The sequence below is a fragment of the Bactrocera tryoni genome, chromosome 4 (genome assembly GCF_016617805.1).
Source record: "Bactrocera tryoni isolate S06 chromosome 4, CSIRO_BtryS06_freeze2, whole genome shotgun sequence".
Lineage (NCBI taxonomy): Eukaryota > Metazoa > Arthropoda > Insecta > Diptera > Tephritidae > Bactrocera > Bactrocera tryoni.
Genome location: NC_052502.1, coordinates 62,155,620 through 62,166,492, shown reverse-complemented (window position 1 = coordinate 62,166,492; position 10,873 = coordinate 62,155,620).

Here is a 10,873-nt window from a genome sequence, read left to right as displayed (position 1 = left end):
ATGTACATACATATGTACATACAAATACAGAACAAATAAGCCCAAATCATAGTCCTCGACTATGATGATGGTTTCTTTTGCTTTGTGTGATTTTCTTGAACTGTTGCAGCCGCTGGGAAGCAAAAAGGGAGCAAAATGCGGAGAAACCCAAGTCAGCTGCTAAGTACATATGTACATACATATGTACACTACCTGATGGTGTGGAAAAGTGAGTTATATCACACAAATTGATAATTTTATGATCTACAAGTTCCGTTTAAGGTAATTTTCTGATACAACTTACCGTTCCGTTGAAAACAGATAATAATATATGTATAATATTAATTAATATATAAAATATATATTTTGACCTCTGACCTTGAAGACATTTTCCCATGCATCGGAACTTTGAGAAATTTTGTTAATTCATTAAGCGTTATACATATGTAGTTCTTTGCAAAGGTGATTAATTGCAACACTCTGCAGTTTGGTGGGATGTCTGAAGGTATGCTATGTTTAAGTCTTTACCTCTCAAACGCGTGACAGTCAAGAAGGAAGTGTTGAGTTCTTTCTACCTTATCTTCTTCCCAACCTTACAGCAATCACGCCAATAGGGCAATGGCCTGTTGAAAGCGCCACAACTAGAAAGATGCTAGCCTTACTGAGGGCAAAGAAATCGCTAGATCTCCTGCGATCAATCTTGGGCCAAAGGACTTTTGCGACTGCGCAAGTACCAATGGTGGCCCATCGTTGGCCAAGCTTCCGCGTAGCCCAATTATCCAATAGTAGAACAAAAGAGGTTGCGAGAGCACCGACCCGCTCCCATTCTAGCGACAATAGTTCTAGGCTGCCTTTCCTTGCTAGCTCATCAGCTTTATAATAACCTGCGATTCCGCCATGGCCCGCCGCTCTGCTATCTGAGTGAATTGTCACTACTCTAAAGGAGGCCGCACATTGGAGCAGCAAATCTATTGCTACCTTGATGGCTACAACTTCCTTAAAAAAGCTCTCTGCCCTTCTCCTCCAAAGGTTCCGTCGTCGGTAGAGAAGAGCCGAAAGAGTCCGGTTTGGCGACTCCATAATCTAGAGGATCCGGTATGCAGTCAAATGCGTGAGGGTATCCGTGTGTTCAGATCGCGTTCTTTTAAGAACCCAAATTCTCTGAGTCTAATAGCTACTTTTGCGGCCATACACCTTCCGGCGATGTTCACGTCCATTGTATTCAAAATGACGTTAAGTGTCATGGTTGGAATGGACCTTGGTGCACCACACATGCTGATGAGTGCAGCTCGTTGAACGCTCTTGAGGTTCTTTGCAAGTGTGGTCTTTTCTAAAGCCTTCCATCACATAAAGACTTCATACAAAAAAGTTAGTTTTTTCGTTACTACGCAACACCAAATCAGCTGTTTGTTTTGCGACGTTGCCTCAAAAGTCATTTGATGAATTGCGAAGAAGGAAATTTTTTGCTCGCGGCAAAGTAAATAGTTTGCAATCAATTCATAATCCAATTACATTTTCATTTTCCAGAATGTTTGAAAAATAAATGTTAAAATTACAAAAACAACTGATTTTGACATTATGAATTAAAAGACATTTGACTATTGTGGTTTTTTGACAATCGACGCAACCTTATCTAATTAAGTTATGGCACCTATGTACATACATACATACATATGTACATAAATGTAATACTCGCTACAGTCTGTCACTAAACAGAATAAGCGATTGATATACACGCAGGCACGTATGTATGTACATATGTATATGTATGTATATCCCACCCTTAAAACGACTGTAATTACGAGTATTTGAACAGAATTATCAATTAAAATTGCAAGATATTCTGGTGAATTTTTTTCTGTAACAACGCTAAGAACCGGAAAAGGAGGAAAAATGCATAGAAAAAAAGGAACAGTGAAACCAGAAAATTCGACTAATATGCAAGGGACAGGGAGCGAGAAAATCAGAAGTAATGAGCACAAATATATGGATCAACGGCTGTACTCTTTAAACTGAAGTTGTTCAAAAAAGTACAATGTGAAAACCGAATAACAGAACAACAGTAGATATAACCTCATGCAATTATGCATAAGTATGTATGTATGTGCATACATAAGTATGTACATATGTATGTGAACATGTAGAAATTTGATGAGCCCAACTTCCGAAGTAAGCATAAGCTAAGCCAAAGACCCCATTGTACAATGTACAACTCAACAAAAAAATATTATAAAAGTGACATAAATTTCAACTGCTTTCAAATTACTATGCGTTTCGCTTAATATTACAAAGAAGCAACACCAAAAACAAAACATTTAAAAATATAAAATAAAATAAAATAAAATAAAGAGAGAATGCCCATTTTGTAAATGCCGACATAACAGCCAACCGTCTTAACAGCATGAGAGAATGTGAGATGAATACAACAGAGTAAAGCAGTCTAGAACGTGTGTGTGAGAACAGGTTTGCCAAGAGCGCAGGCGCTCGCAAACATGTTCTCTACTGCTCAGCCGATTATACTAAAGAGATAATTTTATGTTAAATATTTAAAAATATACAGAACAGGCGGATGAGCGACTGTTTAGCTAATAATGTACGCTTACTGCTTAATTGCTTTTGTTTTACTTGTTTCTTTCAAATTTAATTTTTTTCAATTTTTTTATAAATGTTCCATTAACATGTAACATAAAATGTTTATTTTAGTAGTGCATTGTTGACGTGTAATTAAGTTTAGGGCAAGCAAAATGCAACGCGCTGAGGTAGGCTCGTATTAATCGTATCGCCGTCACTCGTACACACACACATAAACTGAAAATTAGTTGATGTTAAATATATGTATTTTATAGGCAGATATATAATAAATTTAAATGTATGTACATACATACAAATGTATTTATGTATATATAAACAAATGTACAAACACACACATATGTATGTATGTTTATCCAAGCGAAATTTTTTTAATAATAAAAATATTAACTTTTTACTATTTTCACGGTTTCCCATCTCGTAAATGGTGTGTCTTATTTGACGCTTCAAATGCGACACTTTACTCGCGTTTTGATTTCAATTAAAGCGCTGTAAATTGCTTGAAAATTTGAATATGTAATTAGTAGGAATCTTTGATTATATTCGATTAGAGATCGTAAACAGCTGTGAACAGTGAGCAATCTGTTTACTGCATTCTTTTGCCACACAAGCCATCTGCGATTAAAGTATGAATATGTGAACGCACATCTATACATATGTATATATATACATATGTATGCATGTTTGTGTATTTGTTTGCAGTTGCACTCTTAAGGAAAAGAGCGAGCACGAAAATCAAAAGAGGACACATATGAGCACACTTATACACACACATACATGTGCATATACAAGGCAGTACTTATCAACAACAAGCAGCGGGGATTTTTTAAGTCATGGCCAATGCACTTTTAAAAAAGAATCAATGAGAAATTCAAATCTACTTGCATGTCTTCAATATTTGCTTTCCACTTTCTTCCTAATTTAATAGATGGGCGCGATGAAATGGAAATAAATCAGAACTGCAAGTAATAAAGCAGGGCGTACTTATTTGCTAATGACACAGCAATTTCACATAATAATGTTCGCATAGGCACATACATACATACAAACTTATTTACATATCTAATCTATTTTATATTTTTTATTTGAGCATAATTTGCCAAATAAATTCGATAGAAACATATTCACTTACTTACGTAAGTATTTAATATAAATACATACATACATATGTACATATATACATACATTTGTTCGTGTACATGTTAATGAATTATGCGAAGAAAACAAAACATAGTTATATAGAAGTATTAAAACCCAGTATCCAGGGCATCTTATTCCAGAGACATAAAAAAATTACATTTTAACGTAATTATACCCTGTACAGGGTATGTTAAGTTTGTCACGAAGTTTGTAACACCCAGAAGGAATCGTCGGAGACCCTATAAAGTATATATATAAATGATCAGTATGTCGAGCTGAGTCGATTTAGACATGTCCGTCTGTCCGTCTGTCTGTCTGTCTGTATATATACGAACTAGTCCCTCAGTTTTTAAGATATCGTTTTGAAATTTTGCAAACGTCATTTTCTCTTCAAGAAGCTGCACATTTATCGGAACGGCCGATATCGGACCACTATAACATATAGCTGCCATACAAACTGAACGATCGGAATCAAATGCTTGTATGGAAAACTTTCACATTTGACTAGATATATTCACAAAATTTGGTATATGTTATTTTCAAAGACAACAATGTAATCTCCAAAGAAATTGTTCAGATCGGTTAACTATAGCATATAGCTGCCATACAAACTGAACGATCGGAATCAAGTTCTTGTATGGACAACTTTCTCATTTGACAAGATATATTCACGAAATTTGGTATATGTTATTTTCTAAAGCAACAATGTAATCTCCGAAGAAATCGATCAGATCGGTTGACTATAGCATATAGCTTCCATACAAACTGAACACATAGTTGCTAACAGAAATGCACCTGTGAAGGGTATTTAGTTAACGTTTTTTCTTGTTTTTGTTTACTATTAAGCTATTTTATTTTAAAGAAGTAAAAATATAATATCATTAAATAAGGTTTCGACTTGACGTGGCAGAAATTTAAAAAAAAAAAAACAAGTTAATAACCTCAAAAGTAATGGCTGTTTGTGTTGGTCCAGTTAGCGCCAATGCTCCTTGCTCTGAACACTACTAATACTTCAAAATTCAGCTAACATCATTGTTAATAGCGGTCTCTAGAAAAATTTTTATTATTGTATATTAAGGATTAGTATCAATAGTATATAGCGGTGTCTAAGCCTATAAAGAAGATGATCAATATTATGTAGGGTGATGTATTATTCGAAACGATTTTAAAAAAGTTCAATATGCAAAATATGTCGTTTGAGTTTGCGATAAAACTAAGTATGTACATATGTACATACATACATACATACATATGTATATAACAAGCAATCGAGAAGATCCCTTCTTCAGAAATTGCGGATTACAATCAGGTTATTGAGAAATGTTTTTCCAATTACTTTTTACGAAGAATATACGCACAAATATTTCTCATAAAATGAAAAATTCTTCAGTAAAGCTTTTTTTAGTCTTAATAACGTAAGATACTTAAAGTAGCGGGTATAACTCCGATTACCAAAGTTCTTTTGTAAAAATTTTTGCAATTCTTCATTTTGTGCACATTTTTATATAATGAGAGAGCGTGTTTTACTGATGCGAGTATAATTTTGTGCCTCAAATTAATAAAATTGGGCGAAACCTAGACCTGGCTCTCATATAACCAACATACCTACTTATAACATCCGGCTTACTTTATTACATATGATTGATGATGGTATGTAAGGTAACTTATGGATCTCAGGGAACATTTTATTAAAAAAAAATCGATTCTACCTCCAACTCACATATACTACATACATACATATGTATGTATGATATAATGATTTTCGCTTTTCTAACAAACCTTATGTCGAAGATGTATGAGTTCCGACCCTCTGGTAGACGTTTTGCACCTGAAGGTATTTCCCTGACTTTGATTCTTACCAGTTGCAAGAGTTTCGGCCATTTTTAAAATGTCATGATCTGTAATTTGTTTTCATTATATTCAGCAATGTTTACAATTTTATCATATAAATACATGCGCAAGAACAGCGTTTATGAATTATTCAATTTTATTATCAAAACAAGCGTTCTCCAATTGCAACTTTCCGTGCGTTTTTGCCATTTTATGATCGTAATAATCGCCCACCTGTGCTAGCTATTCGTCGAATTGTTGAAAATGTATGTTCTTTCAAATTCAAGTGCCAAATAGACCGCTCGAAGTAATGAAAATATTGCTGCTGTTCAAGAATTGGGACTGTCTCATGCCACAACCTGGCGTATTTTAAGAAAAGATTAGGATTTGAATTTAGTGTTTTTTTTTTAATAAATCATATCATTTTAATGGAAAACCCTTTATATTAGCATAATCAAATAGAGATATGATAACAGTTAACTGCATAACTGTTTTGCTTTTTGTTACCGAGCTTATCTCAACACATTGCGAGCAGAGGAATCGACTAATTGTAAGTATTAAATATATAGAGTAAAAAGAGATCATAATTTTTGTAGAACATATATTTTAACTATTCATTTTAACTTTACTTTAAAATTGTAAATATATAAGTGTTTCATATGAAAAATTTCGCGCGGATAATTTGAAATCTTAGCTAAATGTACAATAAGTAGTACTAACAGCACACTTTAATAGACGCTCGCCCAAATATTGGGTAATTGTAGTCATAATTCTTGCGCTAAAATAAATTCGCTAAAACTCCTTTATTTGAACATAGCGTTTACTTATCGGTCAAAAGAATCTCACAACCAGCAAGATATTCAATTAACATGTTATCAGTCTTTTTCATTTCAGATAACAGCTTACGTCGGCAGAAACATGCATACATACATACCTCATTAGGCGCGTGGCTACATAAGCACTTTAGAATAACATAAGCAGATAAATACCAAATAAGCTGAAGTCTAAAGTAATTTACGATTACAAATTAAATAGATCTCTTCACATAAAAATAATAATTACAAGAAGAACAAAAACGTGTATTTTAATATTTTGCCGATTATCAACCGTGTTAATAATTTTGTATGGAACTTTTACAGAAAATAACCAACATTTTCAGATTTCCTCTGTTTTGAGCGCAGGTTAAATTTTTTTTTGAGGAATTTTTGGATTTGGTCATAAGATCTCTTCATTATTGACATGAACGTCCTAAAACTAGAAAAATTTTGTTTTCATAAAATATAATAGGTATACATACCAAGGAAACTACCGTAATTTCAATTCATGAAGGTCATTAAAAGAAACAATACGATACACACACAATAATACAAAAGAGTTATGTACCAGTTCTCGGCTGCCGGCAAAAAATCAACGCCCCAACTATTTACCGAAGGTTATCCTTTCATAATACGCAGAATTATGTAAGAGCTTTCTCTAAAATTGCTATAATGGTCTACCTGATATCTTTTAGATCATGTTGCATTTCTTCTGTCACCATGTCTTCATTTATATTTATGTATAAATAGTACCAGAACTTAAAAAAATACACATTCCTGTGGAAACTGTCATACCGAAAGGAACCGAACTACCGCAAATAAAATACTATCTGTAACAAAGATTTGTTAAAATGGGCTCTTGGCTTAACTTCAATTTCAAACCAATCGTCATCGATATGCCACCATTTAAGTATAATATATATCGAGGATCGGTCACAAAAGAATGCTCTGCCGGCGTTATAGGCGATAATATTTCAAAACGTCCTGCTAATATTAACCGTGATGATAACGCAAATCAAAACGGGGGCAACCCAACACCACAGTCGCCGCCATCTGTGGAAAATTGCTCAGCTGAAAATGGCTCAGATGAGGATAGAACATCCGACGCCAACAACGATCTTACTTCTCCACCCATTTTGGATACAAGAAAACTCAAGCTATACAAGGATAAGGCCGCTGACAAAAATGCTGACCTTACACCATCTCTACCGAAAGTTGACAAATGGGAACGCATGTTAGATCAAGGTCTGTTGGAACTCAAACTGAGTATCGAAAGGGATCCGGATTTAACGCCTCCGCCAGACGCGTGCATTGAAAACTGGGAGGGAACGCGCGTTGAGACGGAGAAAGCGAATGGATATGGTACAGCTTAGGGCCAAACCGAAATTTAAGAAAATATTCTGAAATGTGACCGAATTGTTTTTTTTTGATAATCATGATTAACGAACAGAAATTAAAAATATACTATACATATATATTTATTGAAAAAAATGGACTTTTTGGTGTTGTATAATATATGATTTTATATTTTTGGCTTTATTTAGCTTTCCAACTTAATTTCATTCAGATATTCAATACCTCAGTGTAGTATATTGTGAAGTTAAAGAGGTGCCATTATATGAAGGTAGGCTTTGACCTTGTGATTACTTTACAAATAGTGGTACTAAGGACTGTACGGAAAAGAAGCTGCACACTGTTTTATTTGTATCGTAACGGATTTTATTAATTTTTACTTGTAAATTTTTTAATAATTAATTAACCAGTTTTTATCCACTTTTATTTGAAACGATTCGTTTAATTCCCTTCATTAAATTCAGCACACCTTCTTTTGTTAAGCCAGTTTTTTTTTAATTCGTCGACGTTTTCGGCAACTCGATGATCCTTTTTCAAGTTCCGTTTGACAATTGCCCAGTACTTCTCTATTGGGCGATTTGGAGGGTTCTCCTCTTTTTTTAAACAAAATTGACATTGTTGTTCTTCAATAAAGCCATAGTGGAATGGGCATAGTATACTGTGGTTAAATCGGGCCAAAATAATGTTGACACGATGTGTTTCTTATAAAATGGTATAAGGCGACGGTTTAGACACTCCTTCTTATAAATGTCAGCCGATACAGCAGCCTTTGAGGAAAATGGAGTGATCTTAAGGCCGCAAAAGCAAATAGCCTGCCAGATGAGTATTTCCTCACCAAATTTTTCTAGTACCATCTTTTGATTTCGTATACAATTGGGGATCTGATAATATTCTTGAATCCATTTTTATGTTTCACTCAACAGAATATTTTAGCTAACGATCGTATCGTAACATCTGACCCTCATGCGCCAACAAACTCATTCGCGTGAAATTGATATCGGTCAGTAGCGGAAGACAGGTACGCACGTAGCTCTACAATACTCGTACACATATGCATGTACGCATGTGCTTGTGCCATTATGTGGAATGTTCACTAAATCCTGTGAATACATTAAACTAAAACAAGAAAAAAATAATATATACCGAATTTCGTGAATATCTCTTGTCAAATGTGAAAGTTATCCATACAAGAACTTGATTCCGATCGTTCAGTTTGTATGGCAGCTATATGCTATAGTTAACCGATCTGATCAATTTCTTCGGAGATTACACTGTTGCCTTAGAAAATAACATATACCAAATTTCGTTAATATATCTTGTCAAATGTGAAAGTTGTCCATACAAGTACTTGATTCCGCTCGTTCAGTTTGTATGGCAGCTATATGCTATAGTTAACCGATCCGATCAATTTTTTCGGAGATTACATTGCTGCCTTAAAAAATAACATATACCAAATTTCGTTAATATATCTTGTCAAATGTGAAAGTTGAACTTGATTCCGGTCGTTCAGTTTGTATGACAGCTATATGCTATATTTAACCGATCTGATCAATTTCTTCGGAGATTACATTGTTGCCTTAGAAAATAACATATACCAAATTTCGTTAATATATCTTGTCAAATGTGAAAGTTGACCATACAAGAACTTGATTCCGGTCGTTCAGTTTGTATGGCAGCTATATGCTATAGTTAACCGATCTGATCAATTTCTTCGGAGATTACACTGTTGCCTTAGAAAATAACATATACCAAATTTCGTTAATATATCTTGTCAAATGTGAAAGTTGTCCATACAAGAACTTGATTCCGATCGTTCAGTTTGTATGGCAGCTATATGTTATAGTGGTCCGATATCGGCCGTTCCGACAAATGAGCAGCTTCTTGAAGAGAAATTGACGTTTGCAAAATTTCAAAACGATATCTTAAAAACTGAGGGACTAGTTCGTATATATGTATGTACTTATACAGACAGACAGACGGACATGGCTAAATCGACTCAGCTCGACATACTGATAATTTATATATACACTTTATAGGGTCTCCGACGCTTCTTTCTGGGTGTTACAAACTTCGTGACAAACTTAATATACCCTGATCAGGGTATAATTAAAAAACGTTAAATTAATGGCCCTCTCAAACATATTTATTTATCAATAAAGCAATAACCTAAGTGAACGCGTAAGCAAACCTGCGCATGGACAACATACAAACATACATATGTATATGCTTGCACTTGACCGGGTAACAGAATGTCTAAATGTTATTTGCAAAAATTAATGAACTGTTTCATTGCCTTTGCTATGGCCAAAGAGAGCGCCACAGCATTGACGACACAGACACACACATTCAAGCTAGTAAACACAAGCCTGACGTTGTTGCTTACTCTCTTCTTATTATTGCCTGCCAAAGCCAAAAGACTACAAAGATAATTCAGCAAGGGGAGGCGAAGATGTGACGTGGAAGGTTAGTCGCGCATAAATTTTTAGTGACGAAAGAAAGGTAACAAAAAAACTTGCTTAAACGTTGATAAATAAGCAATGTAAGTATTCGTATGCACAGGCAGATGTTTGTATGCATGATTACAGGTGTGTATATCTGTATACCATATGAGCCTAAAGCACTGGCTGGACAGCAAATTAAAGCAAGTCAATGTAAAGATATAAAAGCTTATTAAAAGCAAAAAAATAACTGCATATTTATACACAAAAATATATATACATATATATTTATGCATAAATGTAGGTTTGTATGTGTATATGTATACATATGTATTTACTTACACTTTTGCAAGCGTTTTTTCCTACCCTAATTAACAAACAAATCTAAAATATGTACATATAGCCACCAGTGGGTAAATTCATAAGGAAACAAAAAACAAAAAGTATTTGTTGTGTATATTTGTATGTAATTGAAACTTATGTACATAAGTACATATTTGTACGATTTGATGCATATTCCATTGCATGTATGCACATCTGTGTATTTGCCTAAGTATGTTTTTTAATTTATGTTATTTGGTAATTTCAGTACGCCTGAAAATTAATTTTGTATTCTACTAAACCGTAAGTGCGTTTGAGTGTGCACTTTGCCGTGCTCTCTTTGCACTCACTCAAATCGATTGCTCTTTGGCAATAGCAAACGCCGTTGTTCTTCGCTCGCCGCTTAAC